Source organism: Perognathus longimembris, chromosome 5, assembly GCF_023159225.1.
Source record: "Perognathus longimembris pacificus isolate PPM17 chromosome 5, ASM2315922v1, whole genome shotgun sequence".
Taxonomy (NCBI): Eukaryota; Metazoa; Chordata; class Mammalia; order Rodentia; family Heteromyidae; genus Perognathus; species Perognathus longimembris.
The window spans coordinates 77,349,129-77,372,117 of record NC_063165.1 but is presented as its reverse complement, the minus strand read 5'-3'; positions in this window follow the sequence as shown (position 1 = coordinate 77,372,117).

Genomic DNA, 22,989 nt, shown 5'->3' with positions numbered 1-22,989 from the left:
TCCCATCCCTTTTCATGAGACCCATCGGAAATATTTTGATTTCCAGTGGAAAGGCCAGCAATAAACTTCACAGTCCCACCTCATGGGTGTATCCATTATGCATCTCTTCACCATAATTTAGTATACATGAACTTGAGTTGTTTATTTTTCCCCAAGATGGTACAATAGCTCATTAATTTGATGACGTTTTTTATTAATTAGATCCACTGAATAGTAGCTGGCAACCACTCTAGATTTATTGATAGGGCATTTGTGTATCAAGTAAGAAATTAATCTTATTATAATGAAGGGGATTCTAGTCTCTGAAATTTCTGGGATGGTATTATGGCAGCTGTCATAATACCTCATTTAAGGTGATAGTTGAGCAGGGTGTTGACTCTTACATTAGTAGTAGTAATAGCATAGTTAAGTGTATAAATTTTTTTAAATGTCTCACAAAAGAATGTGTGATAAATATGTAATATTTTCACAACATTATTAATCATTAGTGATATGCAAATAAAAATAGCAATGACATGTCCCCTCAAACCAGGCAATAAGGGAAAGACAGAACAAATATTGGAAAGGGTACTGAAAAAATGGAGAACTGTACACTGCTAATGAGAATAAAAATTAATGCAAAGAACATGGAAAAAAGGGAGTTTCCCTAAAAATATTAAAGAGCCACTGTAGGATGCTGTTATCCAGTAGTGGGCTCCAATAGAAAGGAAATGGAATCATAATAGCAAACAGATCGCAGCAATGCTAGAAACCATATTGGACCACTACTCATAGTAGCCAAACTACACAATCAACTGATGTGTCTATCAATAGATGACAGTTATAATGACACGGAACATGCATATTCAATAGAATATCATTCAGCCATTGCAAACAATGCAATCTTGTTATTTGATTGAACGTAAAGGGAGTAAAAGACAAGATGTTAATTGAAATGGAGTTGGTACAGAAAGACATATACTTTATATTCTCAACCTTATAAAAAATTTTAAAATGTTGATTTGGAAGATGTAGAAAGTTAGCTAGCAGTCACTGAGCCACAGGGGACAACAAAGAACAAAACCGTTATATTCAATAGTGGATACAAAGACAGTATTCCATATAAGTAACAAATTCTAATGTATTACAACACACTTAGGGGATTATACTTGGCATCAATTTACTATGCATTTTATGCCAAAATAGAAGGGAAATATTTGATGTTTCTTAACATAAAGAAATGATAAATCTTTAGGGAGTAGACATAGTAGGCATGCATCAAATTATGTCACTGTATCAAAACTTATTTTGTTTGGCATCTGCCAAACAAAAATAAAAGTAAAAATTTTAAACATTTTTTAATGAAATAAGTTGTATCTAATGCTTCCTCCAAACGAGCAATTGTTTTAGAATCTGATTGGTTGGTCTCTTCAGAATTTGTAGGCACCAACTCCATGACCCTATTCTACAGAAGAAAAAGAGATATATCAAATCCCTAAACCTTAGCAAAATGTTTACATTAAACCCCTAAGTAGCCAGATATCCAGAAATGGTGCTCCAGCTCAAGTGGTAGAACATTAGCCCTGAGCCAAAAGTAAAACCCAATAGAGACAGCAACAAGTCCCTGAGTTCTAGACCCAGGATGGTTAAATAAATAAATAGGAAAAAAGTCAACTCCGGGAGAGATAAAAATACCAAAAATTTGATGACTCAGACCTGTAATCCTAGTAGTAATTCAGGAAGCTGAGACCTGAACTTCACAATTCTAAGACAAACAGAACAATTAACCACAAAAAGCCTGGAAATGGAGCTGTGACCCCAATGGTAGTGTGCTAATCAAGACCAAAGCTCAAGATCAAGTGCTCAGGCCTTGAGTGCAAGCCCTAGAATCAGTAAAATAAATAAATATAAATAAAATAAACCTGAGACAATTAATGCTTAGAACTTAGTTTAAGTTATTCATTTCAGAAAACACCTCAAAACCATCTTGATATACAGTGAAATAAACAGTGATGGAAATAAGACAGAGTAAGAGAATGGTAGGAAAAATGATAAACTAAGGATTTTGATCCCATATTTCCATTTATTTGTCACTTCCCTACATTTTGGGGTTATTTAATTTCAATCTGCAATGTGGAATAAGACTTACATATTAATTACTGAAGAGAATTATTAATTCCTATTCAGAAACAGTTTATCTTTCAGTTCCGGTTGGATATACCCCTTTACATTCATATCCTGCTGACAGAATAATATGAAAAAGAAATCAAAGCTGTAGTAAAATCAAAAGCACAAAAATAATCTTCACTGGCTACTTGAAATCTTAGTTGAGATTCTGTAGCATCATCTCTCTCCTCCCCAGACAGTCATGATGGTTAGTTCCTTCAAAGATTGTTTATATTCACTTGGAGTAATTGATTTATGTTGAAAATAAGATCAATGCAAATCTTTAGACTTTTATCCCAGAACAAAATGTTCAGTGAACAAATTCCTTCACTCTGGTTGTGATTTGCACTGCAAGCAACACACACACACATACACACACACACACACACACACACACACGACTTAAAGGTTTCTTGCATATTTCTTCCATGAATTCTCTGCATCAATCTGCAGTGTACTGTATGGCTTTAATTCTGACATGTCTATTCTAGGACATCTGGAAACTTCTCTTGTCCTAGAATTGCAAACTTGTGTAGCTCTTTGATTTAGAGATTGGTCACGGAGATGGTCTGGCCAGCTTAACCTCTAATCAAAGAAGACAAGAGAACCATTGCATACATTTCTGGTTAATTCACAAGAAGGACCCAAACATATTCTGACCCCTGCTTGAAACAGAACTCCCCATCCAAGTCCATCAAAATTGTATTTAAAAACTGCTTGTGCAGGATAGAAATTGGGAGCATGGAGCTCCTTCTTTGCATCTGGACCTTTGATGGGGGCCATTTCTCCTGAGGTACTTTGCAATCACTCTAGTTTCTCACTAAAATCTGTGACACAGGCAAAATGCCCTTTGGGTGGTTAATGTCCTCTTCTTATTAACATCTTATGGGAAAAGAAAAAAATCTTCCCCAATGGAAGAGAAGAATAGCTTAAAGCTTAAGACAGATTTCCAATTAGGCTTTGCAGAAGAGACAGCAGTGACTGACGGGTATCTGCCCTTTTCCAGTCTTTGTAGAGGAAAAAAGACAAATAATAAAGGTCAAGCAGGCCATATCTGCAATGGCCTATGGACATCTTTCATCCCTTGCCTCTAGTTCCTGGTTTATTTAATTAAGTATATGGCTCATTTATGTGCCCAAACTCATAATAAAGGACTAGCTTTGTATGACTCTCCTTTACTTTCTCCTTATTTGGCCTATGGGAGTGAGTGCCTGAACCTGACATGAAAAATTGTAGGGGTTTGGGCCTAGGAACTAAAATTCCACTTTCAATATTACCATGTTTCTTTCATCCTGCAGATCTATAACCAGGCTAATAAAGGTTTATTTTACTCACTAAAGTTTGGGAAAATTTTTTTAATACAAGGCATTTTCTTCAAAAGCTGGCTGATAAAAAGTCTTAAAATTAAGCTCAAAATTCACCCATTAGTTGACCTCTCTTTCTGATCTTTTCCTTTTTCTCATGGCTTATGACTCAAAATTCTGCTCAAGGAACTCTACCTCTCATTTGGTTTTAAGGTCCCTCTTTAAAATGGAGGTGGAAAATAGCTGACATTTGGAGATAATTTGCATGTTAACTAAGTTGAAAGAACTATTATTTGCATTCATCTTTTTAACTCTTCATAAAAGCCTGAGAGTTATCTAAATTATGAAGTAATTTTCAAGCTATATCTGCATGGTATGAAATATGCTATGTTACCTTTCTACTACTGGTGACAAATTTACATGTTGTAATTTCAAACGGAAATTCCTGTCTCCTTGATTCATGATATATCCAAATCTTTGTTTTTCTGTTTTGTGAAATAGACAACTGAGAAATGAAAAATATTGACCAAACATAAATATGATACAAATTTACTTCATTATCTCTTAGTACTTATGTAGATTGCAAACTCCATAAAAGAATTAAAACATGTGCAATACATTGTGTCATAAATTACTTTATTGCTTCGATTACATTTGCCTACCAAACTACTGTAAATTCTACTGTTGTTTTGTATCCTCTACCTCTTCATCTTGTAAAGTCCATTGATAGCAGCTCTGTCCTCATGTGAGTACACATGTATGTGTGTGTGTGTGTGAGTGTGTGTTTGTATGAGTGTGTGTTTATATGTGTGAGTCAGTACTGGGGTTTGAGCTCTATTTCATATGCTACACATTGTTGCTTGGCATATTCACTATATGCACTATACCACTTGAGCCACATCTCCATTTCTGGCTTTTAGGTGGTTAACTGAAGATAAGACACTCATGGACTTTCTTGTCCAGGCTAACTGAAATCCTCAGGTCTCAGACTCCTGAGTAGCTAGAATTCCAGGCATGTGACACCACCACCAGCTAACTGTTGACAACTCTTCTGCAATATAAAGGTTTATTTGTGAGTGCATAGAGAATTTTAATTACAAACTATCAAAATGATACGCAAACCCTTTGTTTCTAGTTCTACCTAGGACCCTGAAGACCACATATCTAATGTCTATCAAGTTCCAATATTGAGGTCAATTATTTGTAGCCTCTGATCTGGTCACCCATTCCCTGAAATCCATTATTACATTACAATATTAAAACTTATTATTACAGTAGATTCTGCATAGTTTCAGAAGAATCCACATAAAGGAAAGATCATATATTTAATTGTTCATGCTCACATTCTACACTAAACCTTGATGAAATGGCTGGATTATCACACACTTAAAAACCCTACCACTAATAAGGCAATGGAAGCCAAAAAATATACAGTGCACAGATGGGCAGTTAATTTCTTTTCCACTGAGCATGCAACAAGCTCCATGATGTTGCAGCAGCTGTGATGAGAATGTTGGATATCCCCAGTCTATGATTCATTAAATGTGAGGAATTCTAAAGGCTCGCATTGTGCAGAAAATAGCAAAGTATTTTAAAGCAGTGGAGCTCAGAATCCTGAAGCAGCATTTCTTTTTCAACAACTGAAGTTTTAGCACCAATGTTGGTACTTGTATATTTCTTCTTCATGACAACTTTACCATCCGCTTTCATTGTATTTCATCACTAAATACATACTATCGACCTAGGCCTAGACATTTTATGAAAATCAATGGGATCTCGATGTAAGAAATGGAAGAAGTATGTGGTAAATATTTTGTTTCAATTGTTTACCACTCCAGTTGATTTTTACAGATATAGATAATACCACATTATATTTGTAGAGCACTTTTTATATTTAAGAGCATTTCCCTGTCAAACGTGAATAAAAATGTTTATCCTCCTTTCTTCACATAGCTGATGATATGATTACTTGATATAAGAGAAATAAAAATGTATATTAAAGGAAGAGTACTCTAAGAATTTGAAATGATCATGTCTGCACAGAATTTTAGTCAGTGAAATAATGCAGAGGTTTTGAAATAAGATTCTGATTTCAGTTCTGGCTCTATTATTTCTAAAATATGTAAAAATTTGGAAATTTCTTACTTTGCACTAAATCATCTTATTTTTACACTGGACTATTGTACATAAAATCTGAGTAATTACAAATTGATATAAAGGAAATATAGCTGTGTAGATAAGAAAAGGCTTCCTGGGGCTGGGAATGTTGCTTAGCAGTAGAGTGTTTGCCTAGCATGCATGAAGCTCTGGGTTCAATTCCTCAGCACCATATATATAGAAAAAGCCAGAAGTGGTACTGTGGCACAAGTGGTAGAGTACTATCCTTGAGCAAAAGGAACTCAGTCCCTGAGTTCAAGCCTCAGGACTGGCAATAAAAAAAAAGCTTTCTAAGACAGTGAATTCATATTTATGGCTAACAAATTATATTCTCTTTTATTATTTGCTTATTTATTTAATTTTTTATTTTTAAAGAATTTATCAGTTGTGTAAGAGAGATCCTTTTTAGTATTCTAATTTAAGTACAATAATGCATCTCATTAAGTATTACCTCTTGGTCTCATCCCTCTGTCTTACAAACTCTATCTTAGCAAACTTCTTCCTTCTATTATATTATAAGATGAGAAAACAGAGAAGCCACCATTTGGGAGTTGCAATTGTGAGTCTTCATTGGAAAGTTAACTAATGCATGTGAACTCTTAAAGACCTTCAGCCTCCCAAATACACTTAACACTGTCAGAAAACTGAGCCATGAGAACAAGAAGAAAAGAGTAGAAAAGACTACCAACAAGCTAGATTAACTCCAGTGGAGAGCTGAAGTGGAACACCATAGCGACCAGAGAAGAGACAGGGGACAGGAGACAGAACATAGGTATGGCATAATGGTTTTGAGCTGGTCTTGACCTAAATAGGGTCAGGTCAGCGGGCCAGATTACATGGAGTTTGAGGGTTCATGACCCAACACTGGCAAGTCCAGTAACCTATTGTCCAAGTCCTGGCCCTGTGCATCTAGGAATTCAGGCATGCTCATCACCTGGAGGTGTGACTTTCCTGCCTCCACCATGAAGACAAGATGACGCCAACTAAACCCAATACCTTATCATCCACCACGTTGCCAAGGTGGCACCATTGAGATTCAGTATCCCTACTTCATTATATTAACGCATGTACATAAAGTGTTTTGACTGTATTTAGTTTTCTTTCCTCTTTTAGATCATCTACACCCCTCTATAATTACATACATCTCATAAAAGACATGCTTCAATTGTCCAATATTTTTTTTGTTTCTTTGTTTCTTTGTTTTGTTTTTTTTGACAGTCCTGGGGCTTGGACTCAGAACCTGAGCACTGTCCCTGGCTTCTTTTTGTTCAAGGCAAACACTCTACCACTTGAGCCACAATGCCACTTCTGGATTTTTCTATATATGTGGTGCTGAAGAATCGAACCCAGGGCTTCATGCATATGAGGCAAGCACTCTTGCCACTAGGCCATATTCCCAGCCCCTAATATTTATTTTTGTTAAGGTGCACATGCATTGCTCAGAGAGCTTCACCATGGAATACCACAGATGGAAAAAATGATTTCCAGCAAGGTTATTATATACATATTTATTGAAGAAAGTCGCTGAGCATGTCAATAAATTCTAAAATTTTCCTTATTTTCTTCGTAGTAAATCAGAGTGGTCTTCAGATTTTGGTCAATGATAATCATTTTAAAATCCCCAACACAAAGACTAGTAAAAGTCTTTTAAAAGGCAGATAGACGGCTCATTTTAACACTATGTGTTAAGGACATTTACCATGTATAAGAAACAAAATATAAAACTTTAAAAGTATAAGGTAAAAACTGCTTACTTCTATTCTATTCATTGTGCCTAAAAATTCTGTTATTCCACTCAAACACATCCATTTTATGATTGTATTTTTAGTGGATCTTCAATGGTAGATTTTGTATTATAGATAATAACTGCTTCATAAATAAATAGATAGATCAATAATCAATAAATTTTCCAGAGAGAAATCAATGTTCCTCTTTCTCATTTTCTCACCAACTTCAAGAATAACCCATGTTACTCTTATCCAGAGAGGCCAAGAGAAAACCTTTGTGTTTCAAGACTAAAATGTTTGAGCTTCAAGAACGTAGATTAATTAGGAGTAGTAATTTTTTTAGTCATAATCACCTTTGTGTTTTTCTCCAATGTAACCACGGTGGCAAGAAGTAATTCCACTTTCGTAGCTCTTTTTGCTTCCCTTTCTTAAATATGTCAATAATTCCTGCATATTTCTTTCCACATCCTGGAATAAAGTTACAATAAATGTATAATCTATTTTCTTGCAGTAGGCACTTCTTAGTATCTTGAATCCCCTTAGCTATCATATACCTTCTTACATTTTGCTTCTTATTCTTGTACGTCTAACAGTATCCATGATCCTACGAAAAGTAAGTTTTTTGTTTCTTATTTTCACTCCTAAGTTAAGTTGCATTTTGGATTTCCACTGTTAAAGCAGCTAGAGGAATTACAAAATTGTCTTATAACTGTCACAGGAGAGGTGAGTCAAATATTATTTCCATCAAGGGCTTAATTAGTTGTAATAGAGATGTGTAACAAAAAGAGGAATCTGTAAAATTATTTAGTCATAAATTAACTCTCTAATATGAGGCTACTCAAGAATATTCAAAGGGAGGCCTCTTCAGGACTGCATAAATAGCCTGCTATGCCTGGTGACAGAAAGCAGAGTCCAGTTGGTGGTGGAAGAGAGAGAAGAAGCTGTGGCCACTGAACTCATTCCTTTTTGTTTCCCAGCCAAATACATTTTCTAGGAATGGTTCCATTGCGGCAGCCAGCTGTCCACGACGAATAAGAATACAAGAGTGGTGGGAAATAAATGGGTAAGTTCATATAAATATGACAATTTTTCTCTTTCACCATTTTGGGAATTAAAATGTTTACTCATAATTATATGCTCGCATATATGTAGGCATATAAATATTATAACTTTATACATCTATCTATGTATATTACAAAAATCTGGGTTGAAATACTGAATCAGATCGAATAAAAGCTTCCTTTATAATCCTTGTGAGAGTTTAATATGCTGCATACTGTTGTATATATTTTAAAGAACATAATGATAAATAGAAATATTCTTTAAGGTGTTAATTCAATAAAAGTACTAAAATAATAGTTAAAATAATTTAAATTCTAAAGAAAAAGATTACTTTTTCATGTGATATCTGATTTTCATATGGGCTTTAATATAAAATATGTCTTGTTATGCCTGTTATGAAAATAATTAACAATGGCACTGGGGAAATCTTTTGTAATATATAATGTGCCTATATTTATGCTATTAAGTTTTCTTTATACATTAAAAGAAATGCTCCAAGTTGTCTTCATAGTTAGAATTGTTCAGACCAATAGCTCAACTTCTAGGAAATTCAGTGAGAGTCTTGAAAGCTAATTAAACATTTGAAAAAGAATGTCTCTCCTAGGGAAGCCTCATTTTTTCCACAAAGCTGTTTTAAAAATAATTTTCATATTGACAGGTATAAAAAGTAAACACCTGTTTTAAGGCACTCATGAAAGTTTAATCCTGATAAATAGATTATTCCAGTAGGGTCCATGCAAGCAGAGCACATTGAATAAACATGAAAAAAAATACTTTCTGCTCTAGAGATAGTTCCTTATACTGCCAATCCTACAGTGAAACTTAATAATAACTGCATTTTCTATGGTTCATAAGCATGTTATATTCTCTAAGAATAACTACATTTTCTATGATTCGTATGCATGCTGGTATTTTCTTTTAATGTTAAAAGCATATACACCAATCAAAAATAAAAACATCTAATCTAATCTTTACTCACTTTCCAAGCAATATGATGTACACATTATATTTAAATAAAATTATATATCAAGTTATTTCAAATAATCAGAATAATAGTTCAATTTTCTAATAGCTATAGAGAAGTCATTTTTCTCTACCTAAGTTGTGACACTTCTTTAAATAATAAATTGATGTAATATATGTGAAATACGACTAAAGGATGTTGAAGGGAGAAGAGCCATGTTCTCAGGGGCTTAATTTATTTACACATATGGCACACAATCCCTTCTGACTCATTTAAACTGAATTAATATTCATCATATGGAAATTATACAAAAGCTGACATAACTTGTAGATTGAGAAAATAATGCAAGATTCATGAAATATGAAGGAAGGAGAGAAGGACAGAGAGAAAAAGACAAGACAAAGATGGGAGTGATCTTGCAATACAAATTTTAGAGCATTTGAATCAGATACTTGCATGTTGCTTTTAATTTTCAGCCACTGTTCATGTCACTTAACTTGCAATTAACTAAGTTAGAGAATATTAGGAAACATGAAAACAATAATATAGTTGAACAAAGTCTCAATTCTTCAGCTCTCTGGTAAAATATTAATGTGGCTGTGCACTGGACGTCTCCTGCCAGTCTTCCACAGCTGCTCTTTGTGGCTAAATATCTGAGTGAATTTTGAGTTTCTTTTGGCAATGAAATAATCAAAATATTTACTATTGTTTTCCCACATGTTCAACACAGTATCCAATTTGGTTTGTGTGGGGAGTTCAATTACACAGTTGTTTGTTCAGTAGAAAACTTGGTGGAGGACAAAGAGCAGAATAGAAGGAAACAGCCCAGAGATATTTTAGCCTGCTGCAAATTCAGTCAGAAACAATTACCAATGCAAAAATATATATCTTATACTAAAAATTGTACCAACAGACCATCCAAAATTATAGTATTTTCTCTGACGTTAACCTGGACCTCTCCCTGTTTTATTCTTATTGTTTCTTCACTGTAGCACAGTTAGAATACACTTATGCACACACATGTACATCCACAGACAGAAAGTTCACATACACACAATCACACACATGCACTATTTCATGTCACATGTAACCTTAAAGTGATTTAATTCACAACAAGAAAAGTAATTGGTGGGCTCCGTGGCTTAGTTGGTTAAAGCACCTGTCTAGTAAGAAAAATAACTGAACATTTTTCCCATGGATTCCATGTTCTTGACCCTGAAATAACAGCAAAATATTACTCAACAATAAAATATTTTAAAAATGTAGATAATTTATAATAAAACAAATATATAGGAAAGTGGATATACAATAAATTATGTAATATGTTAGATTTTAATATTTTTATGATAAATTAAGTACAAACTAACTTCTGTCACTCAATATGTATTAAACTAAACTCATATACAAGCCAAATGTCAGTGGCTCGCACTTGAAATCCTAGCAACTGAGGACAAGATCTGAGGATCACTGTTTGAAGCCAGCTGGGGCAGCAAAGTCTGTGATATTCACCTCCAATTAAGCACCAAAATCCAGAAGTAAAGCTGTGACTCATGTGGTAAAGCACTAGCCTTGAACAAAAATTCTCAGGGATAGCACCCAGGCCCTGAGTTCATGACCCAGACCGGCATAGACAGGCAGGCAGGCAGGCAGATAGATTTTCACTTACATACTTAGTAACAGAAATCTGTTTCAAGAGGTTCTATATTGCCTGCTTATTTTGATCTCACCTACTGAAAAAGGTAAAGGTAAAGCAGTAAAACTGCCTTCAGCAAGAGCTAGAAAGTAAAGACAGGGAAAGGTATGAGTTCAAGGATTTCATACAATGTACTTTTAGGGGACAGTGGAATTTGTCTGTGTTCTAACTTTGTTGTTGTTTGTACAAATGTTCAGGTGTTAAATATACAAAGAGAATCCACTTAAAATTTCTGCTATCTTGAAATGTATCTGAGTTTTGTTCAATTAACCAAATATAATTTGCCATTCCTGAATAAATTATTCAACTTTTCTAACCACAGTTTAGTCCAAACTGAAATGAGAACAATATTATTTCTAAAGGGTTGCCATCTCTAAAACACAAAGCCTCTCAGGAGCATACTCAAGTCGACTTTTTTAAGTCCTATATTTATTCAGTAAATAAAGGGATGCATAAATTATTTTTTGAGAATTATTTTTGTGCAAATAGCAGATTCAAACTAGAATTTAATGTAATTACCAGTTTTCCAATAAAAGTGTGATAATAAATAAAAACAACATCATGACAGAATTTTGAAATATAAACTAAATGTGCTTAAATTAAATGTAAACTGTGTTACATATTTAACGGTAACCCCTCTGTACTTCACTTTGCCAATAAAGAAAAGAATTTAAAACAAGATTCTCCTTGCACATATAAGGATTTGTTAAATTATGCTTTTTTAATTTTATTATAATAAAAAGCTCCAGTAATTTTTAAAATATTGACATGCAGTTAAAAACCCACTATTTCAAACAAACATCCTGAGGTGTCACACATTGAAATTTAGACAGATATCTGACATGTTTATTCAGCTCTCCTGCAATCAGAGGAAATCATATGCCTTTTGCTGATTTAATATGAATGGCATAGAATATCTCTGCTGCCAAGGGTGCTTATTATATTTCTTTCATGAGTATGAAAGTCTCATAACTCATGGATATCACAGAGTGCCTACAGAATTTGTGAGTTATTAAGGTCAGTCATGGGAAAAAAGGAAATAATCATGTTTTACCCGGGAAATATTCATTTTATTTTATGAGAAATCCTTTTTATTGATTACCCATTCAAGAATAGAGAAGAATAAAGCACCATGGGACTTTTCTGTCCATCTGTCCCTCATGCTAATACTGACAGAACTGCATCTTTGGCCAACTAGTGAGAAGATGATGGAGTCGAGTTGCTGGAGCTTCAGAAAGACAGAAAACAAAGGCATCAAAACGAATGTAAGGAAAATTTTAAAATGTGAAGAACACTAAAACTTCCAGATATAAACGCCACTGTTCTAACCAACTTTTGAATTTATGATTATGTATTGTAAGAAGTGCAACTGGCTACACAATTTTATTTTTATTAAATTTTTACAATGGTATTAAATATTTCGATGCCACTCAGTGATGGCTCACAGACTGAGATCTAAGCAGAAAAGTCCATGAGACTCCTGTTGCCATCTAAACAGCAAAAAGCCAGAAGGAGAGCTGTGGCTCAAATGGGAGAAGCTGGCCATGACTAAATAAAGTCAAATGAGATCAAGAGAACCTGAATTGAGTTCCTCCCCCAGGACTGGCACACATGCACATGCAGACAAACACACAATCTGTCAATCAATCCATCAATCAATCTACATACCCCTTGGAGTTTGTTTAAGTGTTATTATTCTTACATTACCAGAAAACAATGATTAAAACTAATGAAGTATTCCAGAATTCATTTTAATTACAATATTTTTCCTACTAACATCTATTCTTGATGCAGTGTGCCATCGTACTTCATTGATTTGACATATACTTCCTGTCTGACAATGTTTACAATATTTCTTAAGGTTCATGAACTTTACAATTTTGAGGAATTATGAAACATTGCCCTTTTGTTTCTGGAATTCATACTTAGTATAATGCTCTGAAAGTTTATCAGTATTGTACATGGATTGGAACATCATTCTCTTTTACAGGAAATAAAGTTAGTATTTGTCATCTCAATTCAAAAATGCTCATTGTGTCTCAGTGAAGTATATCATCTTATCTCTTTAGAGATATTAAATTCACATAAAAATGATGCATCATTTTAATAGTAACCAAAAATCCAGTACTGTCAGCCAGACAGGAACCTTCAACAATGGAACAACGTTTCCAAAACTTGGCAATAAAACTAAAGACTCTTGAGCTTGGAATGAGGCTTGATCAACATGTCTAAGAGCCTGGGTTCTATCCCCACTATTGCAAAAGTAAATAGAATAAAACAAAGCAAAATAACACAAAATAAAGGAATCATTTCCAATAGCAAAAGGTAGGAAAGTGTAGATAATTCTAACAAAACACAAATTGTAGAACCCATCTTTACCTCCATATAACAAAAAAGGGCCTAGAGACATGAATCTTTTTTATTGTTTGTTTATTTATTTATTTATTTCTTCAAATTTTTATTATCAAACTGATGTACGGAGACGTTACAGTTTCATACGTTAGGCATTGGATACATTTCTTGTACTGTTACCTCGTCCCTCATGCCCTCCTTCCTCCTCCCCCTTTCCCTTTCACCCCATGAGGTGTTCAGTTCACTTACACCAAAGAGTTTTTCAAGTATTGCTTTTGTCCAAAACAAAACCGCAAAGAACCAATAGTCCCCTCAACAAGTGGGCTAAAGACTTACAAAGAGACTTCTCTGCTCAGGAAATGAGAATGGCGAAGAGACATATGAAAAAGTGCTCTACATCACTGACCATAAAAGAAATGCAAATCAAAACAACATTGAGATTCCATCTCACCTTAGTAAGAATGTCATATATCAAGAAAACTAACAATAACAATTGTTGGAGGGGATGTGGCCAAAAGGGAACCCTACTTCATTGTTGCTGGGAATGTAAACCGGTTCAGCCACTCTGGCAAGCAGTATGGAGATTCCTCAGAAAGCTAAATATAGAATTCCCCTATGACCCAGCAGCCCCACTTTTGGGTATCTATCCAAAAGACCACAAACAAAATCACAGTAAAGCCACCAGCACAACAATGTTCATCGGAGCGCAATTTGTCATAGTGAGAATCTGGAACCAACCCAGATGCCTCTCAGTAGACGAATGGATCAGGAAAATGTGGTACATATACACAATGGAATTTTATGCCTCTATCAGAAAGAATGACATTGCCCCATTTGTAAGGAAATGGAAGGACTTGGAAAAAATTATACTAAGTGAAGTGAGCCAGAAGCAAAGAAACATGGACTTTATGGTCTCTCTTATTGGGAATAATTAGCACAGGTTTAGGCAAGTCACAACAGAGGATTACAGAGCCCAATAGCTATACCCTTATGAACACATAAGATGATGCTAAGTGAAATGAACTCCATGTTATGGAAACGATTGTTATATCACAGTTGTAACTACTTTCAACTTCCCATGTGTATCTGTAGCTTCTATTATTGATGATGTTCTCATATCACCTTCCTGTGATTGTACCTACACTATCTCTGTAATCTTATGTGAGTATATTGGAAACCGTGTATACTGGTATTAGAAGTAGGAAATTGAAAGGGACTACCAAAATTGAGAGACACAGGGTAAAAAAAGAAAAACAACTACAAAAGCAATACTTGCAAAACTGTTTGGTGTTAGAGACATGAATCTTTTGTCTAGAGAATGGGATGTGTGGTTATCTAAGAAACCTCACTTCATTTCTGTGTTTTGTTTTTGTTTTTGTTTTTATTTTTTGGCCAGTCCTGGGCCTTGGAATCAGGGCCTGAGCACTGTCCCTGGCTTCCTTTTGCTCAAGGCTAGCACTCTGCCACTTGAGCCACAGCGCCACTTCTGGCCGTTTTCTGTATATGTGGTGCTGGGGAATCGAACCCAGGGCCTCATGTATACGAGGCAAGCTCTCTTGCCACTAGGCCATATCCCCAGCCCTCAATTCATTTCTTACTTTGGCAGAATAATAATTCATGTCTATACAGCTAGTACCAGCTATAATATAATACATAATGGTCATCAGTGTATCAGGATTTATTTTTCCCCTATTCTTTGTCTATAATGAACAATGATGTAATGAATATTGTGAAAGCATTCGCTTTATTTCCTGTTTCCAACGCATTCAGTTTATATTTAGCAGTAGAAATTCTGAGTCATACTATTAATTGTCCTTTTAAATCTGCCAATGTTATCTTTTCAATTTTTAAAAATTATTATTATTATTTTATTTTGCCAATTCAAGGGCTTGAACTCAGGACCTAGAACCTGATTGTGCTCAAGGTTAGCACTCTACTATCTGAATCACAACAGCACTTCCAGCTTTTGCTCACTAGTTAATTAACCACCCCCCCCAAAATGGCAACAGTAGTTTTTCTATTGTATTATTTTCAGGTTGAATTTTGCTTCTGTTTTCCTTCAGTTGGTGCATTTTGTCATGGTTTTTTATTTCTGTTTTATCTGATTTGGGGAGGGGACGGGGAAGCACGGAAATGGTGAGACAAAGGGTGAACCAATCATCCGTGATACTCCCTAGACTCTATGTTGGAAGTGAGCTATACAACAGGAGAGGAAGTTGGTCAAGAGAGGACAAACTGGGAATAAATGGGGAAAGAGGTAACACCATAAGAAAAGAAATGTACACATTACCTAATTCGTGTAACTTTAACCCCTCTGCATATAACCTTTATAATAAAATTTAATTTTAAAAAGAAAAATCATCCTAAAAGTATTAAAAAAAAATAAACAGTCGGAGGTACTTTCTGCCAAGGCTGGATCCTGTGATCCTCAGATCTCAGCCTCCTTAGCAGTTAGGATTAGAGGCATGAGCGACCATCCCTTGGTGTAACAGTGTTTTTAAAAAGGTTGCATCTCAACCATTCCCACAGGAAAGGATTTCTCTTCCAATTTCTCTCTATCCTTTCTAACATCAATTATTTTACACTGGCATTGCATATTTACTAAACCAAGTTTACTCCTTTAGGAATGGTTTTTACTAAAATAAAGCTTGTACATTCTGTAAATATTTCAGAACATTTGATTGACCATTGTATTTGTTAGGATATTCAGAGAAATACAATCAAGAACAGATTGTAAATACACACACCTAAGTATACATCCATATATATTAGATGTATATACAGATACAGAATAAAAATAGAGAACAGCAAGAAGGTGAGAGAGAGGTAGACAGTAAGATTTACTATAAGGATTTGGATCAAATAATCATGAAGGTTGGAGATTGAAATCTTTGAGAGAGGTTAACAGGCAGAAGAGACACACAGGGAGGTGTGCTGGTGCATTGGAAGAAAGTCTTCGGAAAAAAAAGTCTCTGTTCATCAGGTAAGGTCAAACTTTTTCTGAAGACATTCAGTTTGTTGAAGCCCATCAACATTGAAAAAAATAATACACTTCACTTGAAGTCAGCTGACTTAAATCCTAATCCTATCTGAAAAAGTCATCCTCGAAACAGCAAGAATAAGACAGGTACCCAATAAAATATTTGGGATTATATAATTACATTTTAATGCTAGGTTGATAATAATCAGTTAAAAATGCTTTCCAGCTATAAAGATGTAGTTATTAACTGCAATGAAATTTTAATTTTGAAAGAAACAAAATACAGATTTTATATTTGGGGGCACCTTACTTGATACACTGTCTGAAGTATCTCATTCTACCTTACGTTTATCATAAAAGCAAGACAGTAATTGATTGAATTTTTAGCATTTGTAGTGTAATTAAAATAGTCAATCATCTTATTTTAAACAATGTTTTAATAAAAAGACAATCACAGTGGGTTCTACTCTTTTCTTCTCCACCTTGGAATATTAGGAGCTAAATTTTTAATGTACTATCTTGTAAGTATTGTTTAAAAAAAGCTTGTGCTGTGGTAGCATAGCAAACTGAAAGAAAAACTAATATTTATTTGGTTTTCTCAATATTTGCTTACTTATTTATTGATTAGATTGAATCAAGTAGCTTATGAATATAGTGAGCATATATTTAAAAACATTACTAAATTGAAGAACAAATAATAGGACTTTAACTGCGCAATTTAATCTCTTAAATTCTAAAAGCCCACATTTACCCAATTAAAGAAAGAATTGGTTTACACTTGAATCCCTGTCAGATGTGATACACCTAAATATCAAAATATTATTGAGAGTTGGGATTGTAGCTCTTTGGAGATACAGTTTAAAGTTGCAAGAAATTAAAAACAAACAAAAGAAATGACACATTTTAAGTCAACAATTAGAATAAACTAACAGAAATAAAATGATTATTAAGTCATAGTGATAAATGATAGTTTGATGTATTAAAATTTCTATTAATGTAATTCCCTTGGTCATGTAGCAGCTTTTCCCACTCTCATTTTCTATATCATTGCCTTGAGGATGAAATATTACCCCAAAAGAGCAGAAAGAGATTCTTCTCCTTAAAATTTGTGTAATACTTTCATGTTGTGTGTTCTGCCACTGTGATATCTGGTTCCTAAAGAAGTCAATGCACAGATTATAATTTTAATAAATACTCTGGAATCTTACTTATGTTTCATGATGTAGGTAGGATAAACTTTTTACTTTCCTTGTCCCCACAAGGGTATTCTTCCTTAGTTTATCCTATGTTCCCTCCCCTCTTTGTCAGAGAAATCTGCACAAGTCTGATGGTTTCAGTGGTTTCTGTGAATAAAATGTTCAGAGAAGAATAAATCCAGGAATGCACATCACACTTTCAAATATCTGCTTTAGCTATTGATCACTATTTGTTGGCTGTGTTGGTCTTATGAAATCCACAATTTGGACTTCTTATTATGTGCCTCTTTCATCAAGCTACTCCTTCTTTTTTCCATAAACAGGAATTACCTCCTTAGACCTGGGGCTCTGAATAGTTTACCAGTGACATCTTGTAGACACTGACCCCATCATCTTTAGAAAGGAGACGCTCAGGGCCTGACCTATTTATTTCATTTAATATAACTTTACAGGTCCTTCTGTTTCTTCACAAGTAATGCATGTCACATTTTTAATGGATGAGTAAAATTCCACTATGTATATATACCACATTTTCTTGATCCATTTGCCCATTGAGGGCCATATAGGCTGATTCCATTCCTTGGCTATGATTAACAGTGCTGGATTGAACATGGTTGTGCTGGTGGCTTTTTTTTATCCTTGTTTGTGATCTTTATATTAAGTGAAGTATCCTAGGCCCAGATTGACAGAGGTTATATGTTTTTTCTCATCTATAGAAGCTAGAATTGGTTTATAAATATACAAGTAAATACCTTGGGTGGTATGCAAGTGTACATTAATGGAATACCATAGATTTAGGAGAGAACACAGTGAAATTCCTTAGAAAAGCTAAAATATAGTTCAATATAATAAACATCATGAAATGTGTATTTCAAAGTGTGGGGTCAAAAGACAGGGATAGCATTGGGAATACAGCCTTGTGATAGCATGTTTGCCTCGCATACATGAAGCTCTGGGTTCAATTCCTCAGAACCACATATATAGAAATAGCCAGGAGTGGTGCTGTGGCTCAAGTGGTAGGGTGTTAACCTTGAGCAAAAAGAAGTCCAGGACACTGTTCAGGCCCTGATTTCAAGCCCCAGGACTGGCAAAAAAAAAAAAAAAAGGTAAGGATAAACAAATAAAGAGAAGAAACTAGGGAGAAAATGCAGTTAAATTTCAATACACATCATACTTAAAAAAAGTGAAGAAAGTGTGAGTTGGGAAGGCTAGGTGACAATGTAGAAAGGGGTGACACTGAGCAAGATTCATTGTGTTCACAAATTGGTTTGTTGAATGGTAACGACTTTGTCTACCTACTTAAAGAAAATAAAAATATTTTAAAAGAGTTCATAAAAAAAGAAAGTTGCTTCTATTAAATTCTCTTTAATTGTTCCATTTCATTATGCCATTGTTTCTTGCCAGAGTAGAGCACAGTTCCAAGGAATTTAAATATTTATAGACTTTCGTTGAATGTTAAGAGATAAATAAAAACGTCCTGTATCCAAACCAATGCAGGTTTTGTCTTGGTGCTGGGAGGTTTATTCCCTGCACTATTTACTAACGGACCTAAAAAGCCATTGGTCAAACAATGAATCCTTTCCTAGGTACATGGAAACCTTCCTGGGTCTATGGAGTTTGGAGATGGCTGGATTAACTAACATCCTTCTTTTAATTGCTACAAATGAAAAGGATTCACCCTTTGACACCTTTCATCCTGGCCACTGGTGAAATTTACATTGGTCTGCTTATGCCAAATCTGCCAAGTATCTACCAGAATTCCACCTGAGTCTCTCTTCTGTATGTTCTAAGATAAGGCTGAGCCTTCTGATTCTGTCTGCAGAAAAGGTGTGGATAAAGTTTGGACAATCAAGTTAAACATTTAATTGTAACAAAGAGGCTTAACCTGTCCATGAGACTTGATGGGGACAAAAATTACATAAGATGTCATTGTGGTTAGAGATGTGAGAACAAGAAGTTTCTGGTGCTCTCTCCTAGGAGATGGCCTGGGACCACAGATCATGGTAATCACTAGGCGTGAAGACATTTTCTGCGCCTGGATTGTCACGGAAATGGATTGAGATTTGCCATTAAATACTAGAGAATATCATTCCACATGCAGAGAAACAAAGCTCAAAAAATGGATTGTTCTTTACTCTAGAAGTAAAGCTATATTTGTAAAACCTAAATTTCTATCCTGAGACTGAAATCTAAACTATTGATACCCCCCCATACTAAACATTCTCCTAAATGTACAACCACCGGGAAATCTTTTCCTGTGCATAATGTCTAACAAATGTTTTTTGAATAGGTGGTAGGGAATAGATAATGTTAGGGGAAAAATACAATCTTGCAGAGAATTATATAATCATCACAACGGAATAATCTATGGCTTAATAAATTTTCTGAATTATGAATTCAATGCCTGTTTATGAATTCATATGCCTGTTTAAATTATGGCCAGAGCTCATATTGGAAGACAAACCAATGTTAAAGATGTGAATAGTCAAAATGGGGCAAGTAAACTAATTTAAGTGTAGTAACAGGAAGTACCCTGGGGAGGAAAGAAGCTTGAACAATGTTGGATAACTTCAAAGAAATGTTCTGCCAAAGTTAGCTCTTTAATATTCTTGAGACATATAAAGTAATGGTCTTCCATAGAGATTCATATGCTACCTATCCCCATACTTTTAATCATTGTGCTATAATCATTTCTTAATAGAATATTAATTTGGTTTTCAGAACTAGATTCAGAAATGAGTCTAACTTCTTTCCTGCTATTGTGTGCACAGCACATCCTTCTGTAGGAGAAACTAGGCTTCCTCCTGCCTACATCTCTCATGATCTCACAGACAGGCTCTCAACAGTGTAATTTAATTCAGGCAAACCCACTCTTTCTTGCCAGTAACTGATTTAAAGGCCACAGAAAATTGAATCACTTAAATCTGAGGACACATCCAAAACAAGCTTCCTGGAAAGAGGATTGCATACTGTGAAAGTCAACCCTGAGGAGCACAGCTTTCTTGCTAACACCTGTGAATGAGGAGGCCCAGCCCAAAGTGACATGGTAGGTCTGAGGAAGTCCAGTCCCAGAACTCAGCAAAGAGGGTGCTGGCAGGGGAAAACATTCGTTATTTAAGTAAAATGTTTCTCCTTGGATCAATTATAATTGTATTAAATTTATGCCTCTGGTTCTATATATTATTTTTTGTGTATAAATGTGTGTTGAAGTTTCACTTATTTGTGAAAACACTACTGCTCCCTTTCAAGATTTTCCGGGACATTCTAGTTAGAAAGAATTATACTTTATAGTTTATTTAATGCTCTATAGATGTGTGTGTGTGTATGTGAATGTTATACAGTATTGCTTACTTCTCTTTCTATGCATCTTTTCACTATTCATTTATCAACATGTGATATATTATATTGACAAAATGGTGAAAATATGTAGAATATAAACACCTGATATTTGCAAGTTTTACTCTATGAAACTAAAAGAAAATTTCAACAGTAATATTTGCTTACATACAAGGTAAAGAAAATTTCACTTTTATATGTATATATACATATATGTATATATGTGTGTTATGAAAATACATGCAATTAACTGAAATATTCTTTTATCTCCTAGAGTAATTAATAAAGTAAAAACACTTTAAAATATGTTATTGTTGTTTTGTATGACACATATATGTAAACATGTATGTGTGTATCTCAGATAACACAGTTATGAGCCCCTAAATATATCTATCAGTATCCTAACTTGAAAAAAATTGTGACTGCTGTGTATATGTGTGCATGTGTAACAGGTGTGGAAGCAGAAAGAGAATGAGAGAGGGAGAATATACTAGGCAGCAATTAGTTTTTTAAAGATGAACTAAAATAACACAATAAAGAAGTATCAAAGAATTTATTGAAATGACATCACCAAGAAGCAACCTATGTAAGAGAAACTCAAAACTTTTGTTTTATGCTGGGATTTATATTTTAGAGGACTGTTAAGAAGTTGCCATGACACTCAAAATGTAGACTCTCCTGACATTGAAAGAGAAAAGAAAAACTCTAATTTTCAGAAGCCATCTCTTCAATAATCATTTTCATAAGAATGCCTTTCTCTTGTCAGATGCAGCTAGAACGCAGCTCTCACATTCAACTCCTCAGAAGAATAAATCCTGTCAAGTGCAAGTGAATCCTAAAAATATTCACTGGGCAGCCAGGATTAATCAGATTCTGCTCATGTTTTCAGTTATTTATATACCATTTTCCCAACTGAGCATCCCTACCATCATAATGACCCGGATGCCTGCAGTGCTCAGCTGCCAAGGAAAAGCTTACAAGCTGATTTTATTGCTTTAGACACATTGAACAACAGAAGAGCCCATCAGATCGGGAACATTAACATGCCAGAAGTGTATTCCAATGATTTGCAATAGGAAATCACTCTCCAGCATGAACATATATCAAATCCCTAGTCTTTTTTTTCAGAAGACTCTATAACACTCAACAAGCAATGTTGTACTGGAGAGATAAATGGGTTCTCCATCCAGAATTGCAAATTATATCTGATTTGACATTTAAGTTAAATGATTACCGCTCACCATTAATGGTCTTAAAGTTAATATATTTTCCTCTTTAGTATGATCTAAATTTGTATTGAATTAGCATCTGTTTCCTGAAATGCATATGATACAGAATAATAATATTTTTGTTTTGGGGTGTTGGGTCTCAGATTTTGTATGGAATATTTGTACTCCTATACCATAGTAATTAGGCTTGCATTTCCAACGAGTCACCAATACATATTTTGTATATCTGTGCTGTCTGCCATCTGTCTCTTTGTCTCTCTCCACATATATACATACACACATATATATGCACACACATATACACACACATATATATAGTCCATATACAGAGAGAGAGTCCAGAAGCCATAATAAATTGAGCGACTGTCTTTAGTTCATAGATTTAAATCTCAAGCATTCGTTTCCTTCAAGATTTTCTCATATGCTAAATCATTTTCACTGTGGGTAATAAATTCACATTTTTATGTTCTTATCTTAAGCAAAATAACATATGTTGAATGCCAAGGCATAGTAGTCAGCTGACAGAATTAGAGATATTGTTATAAAAGTGAATGATTATAAGTGCTTATTTTCATATCACACTTTATTTTCTTGCACTATAGAAATCTCAGATGGATAACTACATCTAAAGTGCTTTTTCACTGTTAGAGCCTTAATGTAGAGAATGACAATATAATGATATTTTTGAGTTGTTTTAAATCAAATAAATCAACTATTTTGTTTAATTCCATGTCTATGGCTCCAAAAAGAATAAGAAGGTTTCACGTTCTTGACAAAGCAATTACAAAGCAAATAAATCAAAAAGTACAATTTTATAATATTACCCTTCCTTCATTTCTTTATT